The sequence below is a fragment of the Mus pahari genome, chromosome 15 (assembly GCF_900095145.1).
Source record: "Mus pahari chromosome 15, PAHARI_EIJ_v1.1, whole genome shotgun sequence".
In the NCBI taxonomy this organism is placed as follows: Eukaryota; Metazoa; Chordata; class Mammalia; order Rodentia; family Muridae; genus Mus; species Mus pahari.
In genome coordinates, this window is record NC_034604.1 from 60,854,284 (window position 1) to 60,864,663 (window position 10,380).

Below are 10,380 nucleotides of genomic sequence, written 5' to 3' on the forward strand. Positions count from 1 at the left end.
GAAAAACCAAAAAAAGAAGAAGAAGAAGAAGAAGAAGAAGAAGAAGAAGAAGAAGAAGAAGAAGAAGAAGAAGAAGAAGAAGAAGAAGAAGAAGATTAAAATGGAATATTTGTGGTTTTTATTGCTGCTACAGTTAGTATTCTAAAAAACATAAATGTGCCCTCCAACTTTGTCAAAGGTCAGAAGCCCTTCATGGTCACACTGGGCTAAAAATAAAAATTCCCCTAGGTCTGGGTTTCTCCTGGAGGCTCAAGGAGGAATTTTCTGTCTGTATCAACAGCATTCGGAGTCTGCTCAGTTCTAGTCCACCATTCAAGGAGAGAGAGAGAGAGAGAGAGAGAGAGAGAGAGAGAGAGAGAGAGAGGCAGGCATCCTGGGGCAGATGGCAGTGCTAAACCATTACAGCCTCAGAACAAGCCTGGTACTGGCTCACGGGAGGCAGACTGGGCTTAGAGCAAGGGCAATATCAGAGCGCTAATCATGACAAGTGTCCCAGGGTCGTGTAGCACTGAAAGACTTCCTGGTTGTTCGCGTAGGGATTCCCCTGCCACAAAAGCAGCCATGTGGAAAGCCTCTGGGCAGACAATTTCTCTCTGCTGCCTCTCCCATCTCCCACTGCTCCTGAACCAGAGTGGACCGAAGGAATGGCGCTCGCCTTTTCTGCCAGAGCGAATTATTTTACAGCATTCATTGGTCACTGCTGTCTCACACAGCAGAAAATGAGGGAAGGTGGAAGAGAGGAAAAGAGGGAGAGGAGAAAGAGGGAAATAACAGCTATGAATACACTTGAAGCTTGTGTTCCTCTTCTAGACCAGTGGGGTGTGACCTCTGTGGAGGTCAAATGACCCTTTCACAGGGGAAAACACATATATTTACATTACGATTCATGACAGTAGCAGATTTACAGATGTGAAGTAGCAATGAAAATAACTGTATGCTTGTGGGTCACCACAACATGAAGAACTGTATTAAGGGTTGCACCACTGTGCTAGACGGTGCCTTACAGATAAAACACTAATTCTACAGCATTCCTAGAGAAAGAACCGTCATGAGCATATTCATGACCCCTGCCGATCTCACAGAAGCACACAGTCTAATTCTAGAGATCCAAGTTTCCCCACCTGCCAAAGTGCCTTTCTGTTACCATGGAGAAATGGGAAGCACCTCCTCCCTATTCCTTTCCTCCTCCTCTCTCACCTCATAGTACTTCTGACACCGGCTGACAGGTGTGTGGGCGGTGGGGAGGGGGACAGAGACACAGACGCTCTCAAAATGTCTGATTTGTGATTTAAATAGCCCAGCTGCCAAGCAATGTATAGAGGCAAGAGTAAAGTCCCCATGCCCCAGGTGACTTTTAAGAAACAGCTTTTGTCTGGAAAAACTAACTATAATATTGGGGCGGTGGGGTGAAAAGGTTTCCTGGGGAAGGGAGAAAGGGTTTCCTGTAGCCCAGGCTCATCCCGAACGTGCTTTGTGGCCGAGACTCGAACATCTGACCCCCTTGCCTCCAAGTGTTGTGATTATAAGTGTGTATCATCACACTCACATACATATATTCAGACAGACAAACAGACACGCACACACACACATATATAATATGTTAGTTTTCTAATCGATGACTACTGATGCTGAACATTCATTCATCCATATTCTTGGCTATTTATATGTCTTTTTTTTTTTTTTTTTTAATTTTTGTCTTTTTTAAAATTACATTTACTTATTTGTCTACTTGGGGTGGGAAGTATGGGTCCTCTAGCACAGAGTCAGAAGTTAGAGAACAACGTGCAGGACTGGTTCTCTCCTCTCTCCCTGTGGATTCAAACTCAGGTCCTAAGGCTTGAGGACAAGTTCCTTTTACAACCTGTGCCATCTCACCAGCAGCTGTGCTATCTCTCCGGGCAGTTTTTGTTTTTTGTTTTGTTTTGTTTTGTTTTGTTTTAAAGATTTATTTATTTATTATATGTAAGTACACTGTAGCTGTCTTCAGACAGTCTTGTTACGGATGGTTATGAGCCACCATGTGGTTGCTGGGATTTGAACTCTGGACCTTTGGAAGAGCAGTCGGGTGCTCTTACCCACTGAGCCATCTCACCAGCCCTCTGGGCAGTTTTTGGATCTCTAACCTAATCAATTTACTCAATACTCAAAAATGAATAATTACACACACACACATATATATGTATATATATATATATATATATATATATATATATATATGTAATGTATATGTTGTGTTGTGTGTAATATAATATGCTATATTATATAATATATAATGACATATGTGTTATATATGATATGCTATATTATATAATATATAATGTGATATATAAGCTATGTTATATATATATTATAAATAAAAGAAAGTGTGTCTAAATTATAACCTTCTGAGTTGTCAGACCCTCTGAACTAATCTCAAAAATTTTTTTTTATTTTATGTATATGGGTGTTTTGCCTGTGTGTATGGCTGTGTACCCCAAGTGTGTGCACCCCTATGAAGGCCAGTTACAGATGATTGTCAAAGGCCATGTGGACACTGGGAATTGAACCTGAGTCCTCTGGAAGAGCAGCCAATGCCCTCTCTCGACATCTTTAGAATCTTTAGCTCTCCTTCAATGTGCCAGTCACATGATGGTTGTTTGGTTTCACAGCTGGCCAGTTAGTGCTGGGGTCCTTCCCAATAGCAAATGAGCCTTTGCAACTTTGCTTTGTCAGTTCAGTCACTTGCTCCAAAATTAAAATCTGTACCACAAAGGAAACACTGGTCACATGACTGTGTGGTTATTTAGGAAATCTACACTATTTCTTCAAAGCTGAGGCTCCGTCCAGCATGCGCAACGCCCTGAGTTTGATCACTGGAAGGAGGGAGGGAGAGAGTGGGGAACCACGGCACATGTCTTGTATAAGATGCACTTCAGTGTAGGTCTTAGGATAGATAGAGTCATTTCTTACCACCTAGTATTGAAAACAGAAGTATTATTTCCCTAAGCATAGTGGGCTTGGGGTGTTAACATGGAGTCACTGGTTCAAGATTTGGTTCACAATGGATCCTGCAGAGATATATGGCAAAAGGTTGGTATTTGGCAGTGCCCCACCTCACAACTTCTGTGCTGAGGAATTCCAGCTTAGCTGGAGGACATGACCTGGATATCTTAGAAGGTTGTAGAAAAGCCATCAACCAGGCTTGTTCCGGCTGGGGGCTGGAAGCTACACTCATTTTCTCACTCAGTTCCAATTAGCCAGAACTGATTGTTCGCAAAGATGACTTTCTGGTTGGTTAGTGTCCTGAATATCTGTCTCACCCACTGTGAGAAAACCAAGAAGCCAAAAGTCATAACTTCTTATAACCTAGTCTCAGAAATGACATGTCCCAACTCCAAACATCATACTGCTCACAAGGACAATTGGGTAGGAGGCTGGGTACTTCGCGATGGGAATAGAAAGGCTTGTTTCCACAGTACACATACAGAAATAAGAGTAATTTCCTTCTAATTTTAGGTGGCACCTATTGAGCACTTACTATATACCTTTTGTGTTATTTACTTTTCTCATTGCTGTGACCAAATACTTGATAAAAAGCAACTCAAGGGAGCTGGAGAGATGACTCAATGGTTAAAAGCACTGGATGCTCTTCTCCCAGCACCCACATGGAAGTTCACAATTATCTGTAACTCCAGTTCCAGGTGGTCTGAGACCCTCATACAGACATACATGCAAGCAAAACGTCAATGCAAATAAAATAAAAATCAATACATCGTTTTTTAAGATTTTTAAAAAAGATTTATTTATTTCATGTATGTGAGTACACTGTCATTGTCTTCAGACACACCAGAAGAGGGCATCGGATCTCATTACAGATGGTTGTGAGCCACCATGTGGTTGCTAGGATTTGAACTCAGGCCCTCTAGGAAGAGCAGCCAGTATTCTTGACCACTGAGTCATCTCTCCAGCCTGTAAGAATTTTTTTTTAAGAAGCAACTTAAGGAAGGAAGTTGGCTCACAGTTTGAGGGTTCAGAGCAGCTGTCAGCTGTGGAGTAGACACATGAGGATCAGGAGGCAGAGAGTGTGGCACGGAGCTAAACTTTCCCCCTGTCACTCAATCTGGAGTCCCAGTCTGTGGAATTGTGCCACTTATAGTCAGAGCAGGTCTCCTCCTCAAATCGTTCCCTCTAGAAACAGCCTCTTAGACACAGCAAGAGCTGTGCTTAACCTATACCTTAGGCATTACTTAATCTAATAAAGTTGAAAAATCAACCACCACACTATGTTCCTTACTCCATACCAACAACTCATTTAAGATAATTAAATAAAAGCTAAGCACGGTGGCTCACAATCATAACAGCCATATTCCCAATACTTAGGGGGCTGAGACAGGAGGTTATGGCCACTCTAGGCTAGCCTGGGCTACATAGCTGAGCTGCTGCAGGCCAGCCTGGGCTAGAGTATGAATTCCTGTCAAGAAAGAAGGAAAGAAAGAGAGAGAGAGAGAGAGAGAGAGAGAGAGAGAGAGAGAGAAGGGAGGGAGGGAGGGAGGGAGGGAGGGGAAGGATGATTTCGATAGTTAACTGAGAAAAACAAACCTCAATGAAATGAACCTACTACCCTAGGTATTTTACAATAAAATGAAGAAACTAAAGTTGAGAAAGGCATAAAACTTTCTCAAGGTCACACATTAGTAAGAATGACCGCTGGAACTTCTTAGGTTTCACTAAAACGCTATTTATTCAACCTTTGCTTCAATGTATATTAATGTCAAATGGCAACCTCCAAAATCCTAAAAGAAACAGTAAACATCGAGGAGTCTTCACTTCTTCACCACGCCCATCACTGGCTCAAGAGAAAGCTCTCTCCTGTGTCCTAACACGCTGGTGCTGTGGGTTGCGCTCAGAGTCTTTCCCTTACTAAGCACAAAGTCTACCCCTGAGTGACTCTCCCCTCCCCGTCCTGTTAATTACTTTGTAGTGGTGAAATATATATATTTACTTAAATGTAGAGTAATGGCCTGTGGCCTTGGACTGTCTGCATCGTGGATAAGGAAATGCACACACACACACACACACACACACATGTATACACGTGTCCTCAAACACACACGCAAAACTGAATGCTGGGACACTTGGTTCACAACACAGTATAGGTAAATAATGAAGCCAGAGCCTTTTGGAACATATGAATAGTTTCTCCAGTAGACAATTTGTCTCAGGTGAAACCATTTCAAGTTATTGTAACTTCTTGGCAGAATGATAAGACAAAGACTATTTTCTCTCCGGGAGACATGTTTTTTTGTGTAACCCTGGCTGTCCTGTAGACCAGGCTGGCCTCGAACTCACAGAGATTTGCCTGCCATTGCCTCCTGAGTGATGGAATTAATGGTATGCACCACCACCACCAGGTCAAAGACTACTTTTCATACAGTGGAGATATCCAAATACGAATGGCCTCTAGCACTCGGTAGGCATAGGGCACATCCAGTCCAGCCCAGGACTGAGAGCCAGGAAGCTGGTATAGAGCCTCCAGGCCGCTCGGCAAGCAGGCAACGCAGGCGTCCTTCCCCTGCCTGAATTCACCCTCCTCCTTTCCAACAGATCTCTCCAAGTCGTTCCTATAGCGAAGCAGGCTTATGGAATTAGCTCCTGGGGCTTTCCAGTTCATATCAAACCAAGAAAAAATTTCAAATGTCTGCAAGAGATGTTCACTGGAATCGTAAATACACACTGCTATGACATCCCAAGGGAAAGGGAGGGTCTAACTGCCGGCTGGCTCGTCTCAGTTAAGCAGAGACAGCTAGGGACCAGGGGCTCGATGCATAAGAAGCCCTACCCCAGCAGGACACAGACATCAAAACCAAGGACCTAAAGAATCCCAAGCCAGTTAGCCCGACAGGGGATACGTGAGGGTGAACCTCAGGCGGGGGTGGAGGGCCACACAACTGACTGCTGAACGGTAGAGAACGCAGCAGTCCAATAAGGTTGCCACTAGGTGGCGCAAACTGCCTTCTGCTGCTCGGAGATACCCTTAGCCTGGAAACATTTGTTTACAGTTTTAGTTAGTTAGTTTGTTTGAATTGAATATGTATGCAATATATTTTGATCATGTTATACCCTCCCCCAATTCTTCGGAGATCCTTCCCACCTCTCTACCCACCAAATTTTATTTCTCTTCCTCTCTCAAAACAACACTCCCCCAAAAAGAAACACAAAAGTGGAAAATAAGCAACCAAGAAAACAAGTAAACCAAATTTTAATTAGTGAATCAATTAAAATCCAAAACAAAATGAAACAAAAATACCATGGAGTTTGCAACTACACCTGGCATGGAGCCTGCCCTAGAGTGTGGTTGATATATTCAATGATGCTCTGTCAGAGAAAACTGAATTTCCCTTTGCCAACAGGTATAGTTGCGATAGCTTTTTGGTAAGAAGTGGGACCCTGTGCCTACTTACCCCTCTCAGTGCTGAGACCCCACCTAACTTGAACCTGTGCAGGCTTGTGTGTATTGTCACAAATCCCTGTGCGTTTATACGTGCACCACATGGTCTTGCTGTGTCTGGAAGACACTGTTTTCCTTGGTGTCATCCATCACTTTGGCTCTTCCAATCTTTCAGCCTCCTCTACTACGTAGCTCATGGACACTTGAAGGGAAGGGGTTGATGAAAACATCCCATGTAGGCACGCATGATCCAAAGTCTCTCACTCTGTACATTGTTCAGTTGTGGGTCTCAGGATTAATTCCCATCTACTGCAAGAAGCAGCTTCTGGGATCTGGAGAGATGGCTCTGAGGTTAAGAGCACTGACTGTTTTTCCAGAGGTCCTGAGTTCAATTCCCAGCACCTACATGGTAGCTCATGATCATCTATAGAAGGATCTGATGCCCTCTTTTGGTGCGCAGGTGTACATGCAACAGAGCACTCACATTTAAATAATTAATTATTGATCACTTTAGCAGTGTCAGGAACAGGTGGTATCTTGTGGAGTAAGCCTTCAGTCCGATCAAAAAGTGGGTGGTTACTCTGTAACAGCTGTGCCACTGCTGCACCAGTATCTCTTGCAGGCAGGTCAGAGTTGTAGGTCGGTCGAAGGGTGTATAGCTGGGTGATACTGGTGATTAACTTTCTCTCTCAGTAGTGTTTACCTTCCAGCACCATAAACGCTAGTCTGTAGAGGCAAAGTGTCTAGTTAATCACTAGCTCAATTTCTCCATGTTGGATGACATTAAATAAGTGTTATTTTCAAAAAGACAATAAGGCCTGTTGTTAGGCTGTGGAGGGTAACCAATAGCCTTGGCTTTGGTGTTTGGCAGAGATGGGGGTGGGGGGTGGGGGGCGGGGTGCACTCATGAGGTCCCTTTGGATGGTGATTCAACAAGATGTAAACCCATCCCAGGTTGGGTTGGAGAGAAGGCTCAGTGGTTAAGAACACTGGCTGATCTTCCTGAGGTCCTGAGTTCATTTCCCAGCAACCACATGGTGGCTCACAACCATCTATAATAAGATCTGATGCCCTGTTCTAGAGTGACCGAAGACAATGACAGTGTGCTCACATATATAAAATAAATAAATCATAAAAAACATCCCAGGCATTGGAGGTTTTACCTGGTGGCATTGTCCCCCATTATTTGGTGACTCTACTTAGATTCCTTTTCTATATGAATGTATTTTAGGGAACTTCTACAGAAGTAGTTTTCCATATGGTTTTTCAAATGACCTTTGGTTAGTTGTCCCTCCCATATCCCTTTCATCACCCTTCTGTCCTTCCCTTCCTCCTCCTAGTCTAGTTTTCCTGTTTTGTTTTGTCTTGTTTTTAAAAACCCACTATATTCTATTTCCCCTTCCTTGAAAGATTCCCTCCTCCCCTGAGTCCCTAACTAGCTACTTAATCTCTGTGGTTATTCTGGATGAAATCCATTTATTGAAAGCTTAAAAGCTAACATTCACATGTAAGAGAAAACATTCAATATTTGTCTTTGGGGGTCTGGGTTACATCACCCAGGATGACTGTTTCTAACTCCATCCATTTACCTGCAAACCTTACAGTTGGAATAGCTGAATAATATTGCCTTGCGTAAATGTACCACATTGTCATATCCATTCATCTGTTGATGGACATCTAGGTTGTTTCCAATTTCTGGCCACTATGAATCTCTGTAATAGGATGTAGAGAGTCCTTTGGGTATAAGGCCAAAAGTGGTATTTTGAAGAACCTCCACACTGTACCAGTTTGTACTCCAAACAGCAATGAATAAGTATTCCCTTTCCCCAACATCCTTGCCAGAAAGAGCTGTCATTTGTTTTATTGATCTTGGCCCTTCTGACTGGGGTAAGATGAAATCTCAGAGTAGGTTTAATTTGCATTTCTCTGATGGCAAGGGATGTTGAACATTTCCTTAAGTGGTTTTAAAAAAAAAAGATTTATTATTTATATGTAAGTACACTGTAGCTGTCTTTAGACACATGAGTAGAGGGCGTCAGATCTCATTAGGGATGGTTGTGAGCCACCATGTGGTTGCTGGGATTTGAACTCAGGACCTTCAGAAGAACAGTCAGTGCTCTTAATCACTGAGCCATCTCTCCAGCCCCCTTAAGTGTTTTTTGTTTGGTTTGGTTTTGGTGTTTTTGAAACTGGGTTTCCCTAGATAGCACTGGCTGTCCTGGAGTTCACTCTGAGGACCAGCCTGGCCTCAAACTGAGAAATCCACCTACCTCTGCCTCCCAAGCGCTGGGATAAAAGGCGTGCGCCACCACTGCCCAGATAGCAACTTTTTTTTTTTAAGATTTTATTTTATTTATTATATGTAAGTACACTGTAGCTGTCTTCAGACACTCCAGAAGAGGGCATCAGATCTTGTTACAGATGGTGATGAGCCACTATGTGGTTGCTGGGATTTGAACTCCGGGCCTTCGGAAGAGCAGTCGGGTGCTCTTACCCACTGAGCCATCTCACCAGCCCACAGCTTTTTTTTATTCTGTATATTTACTCTTTTGGTTATTATATGTTGTGGGGAAATTCCTATCTACTTCCTTCCTCTCTTCCTTCCTGCAGTAGATTCCCACGTCTGCCTGCCTCAGACTCTCTGTGTGGCTGAGCTGTAGTGCTGGAGGCTGGGGCAGGACCTCAGGCAGGTAAGGCAAGGCACGCATTCTCTCTACCAGCTGAGATGCCTCCCAAGCTCCCCAGGAAGATGTTTTTAACCACATCAACTCTGAAGGAGACCCTGGGGAAGATATGTGGATGGAAGATGATTGGCACCCTGGTGTTTATGCAGCTCTGCTGTCTATTAATGAGTGAATGGGAGCCCATAGCCACAGCCTGATGCTCTGGTTAGTGTATTCTTCTTAATGAGGGGAACTTAATGAGGGCTGGAGAGATGGCTCAGAGAAGAGCCACTGATTGGTCTTCTGAGGGTCCTGAGTTCAGATCCCAGCTACCACACAACCATCTGTAATGAGATCGGATGCCCTCTTCTGGTGTGTCTGAAAACAGCTACAGTGTACTTATAAATAATAAATAAATCTTTAAAAAAAAGAAAGAATGAATGAATGAATGAACGAAAGAAAGAAAGAAAGAAAGAAAGAAAGAAAGAAAGAAAGAAAGAAAGAAAGAAAGAAAGAAAGAGAAGAAGGTTTTTTTAAAAAAATCGAGGGGAACTGGAGTCACCCACCTTCCTCAGTACACTCACTCATTAAATACCTCACCTTGGAACTATCTACTTTTTACATTTTTATCTACTTTATTTTTTGTGGGGGATTATAGGTGGAGGTCAGAGGGCAACTTTCTGGAGTTTCTCCAGTTTCCACTCATTTGCCACAGCCTGCCTACCCCAGAAGGATGCTTATAACAAAAGCACCTTTTCTTCTCTTGGGCCCTAGATATTGGGCAATTAATAAAGTAGAGCTGTCTCATTTAAGCAAACAATAACACCAGAGAAGACATTTTGCCCAGGATGGATGACATTGGGCCACCTGAGAAAATACTGATACTTTCACTCTGCAGTCAACTGAAGGTGACTGTGGGTAGCTCCAAACTTGGGATGGGAATTCTGAGACAGGTGATAGACAACCTTTCAGTTTCGCTGGCTTTGGGTCGGGAGTTGATGCCCCCGGCACTCACTTCTATCCATTCACCTGCAGCTTCCGTGGCCAGGTTCTTGGCGCTGGCTCAGCCTATGCTGCTGTTGTGACTCCTTGTTAACTAAGCAGTGCAGTGTAGATGAGGGGCACTGGCTGAAATATTAGCATTTGAAAGTTGTAAGCTACTTTTTTTTTTTTAAGATTTATTTATTTATTATATTTAAGTACACTGTAGCTGTCTTCAGACACTCCAGAAGAGGGCGTCAGATCTTGTTACGGATGGTTGTGAGCCACCATGTGGTTGCTGGGATTTGA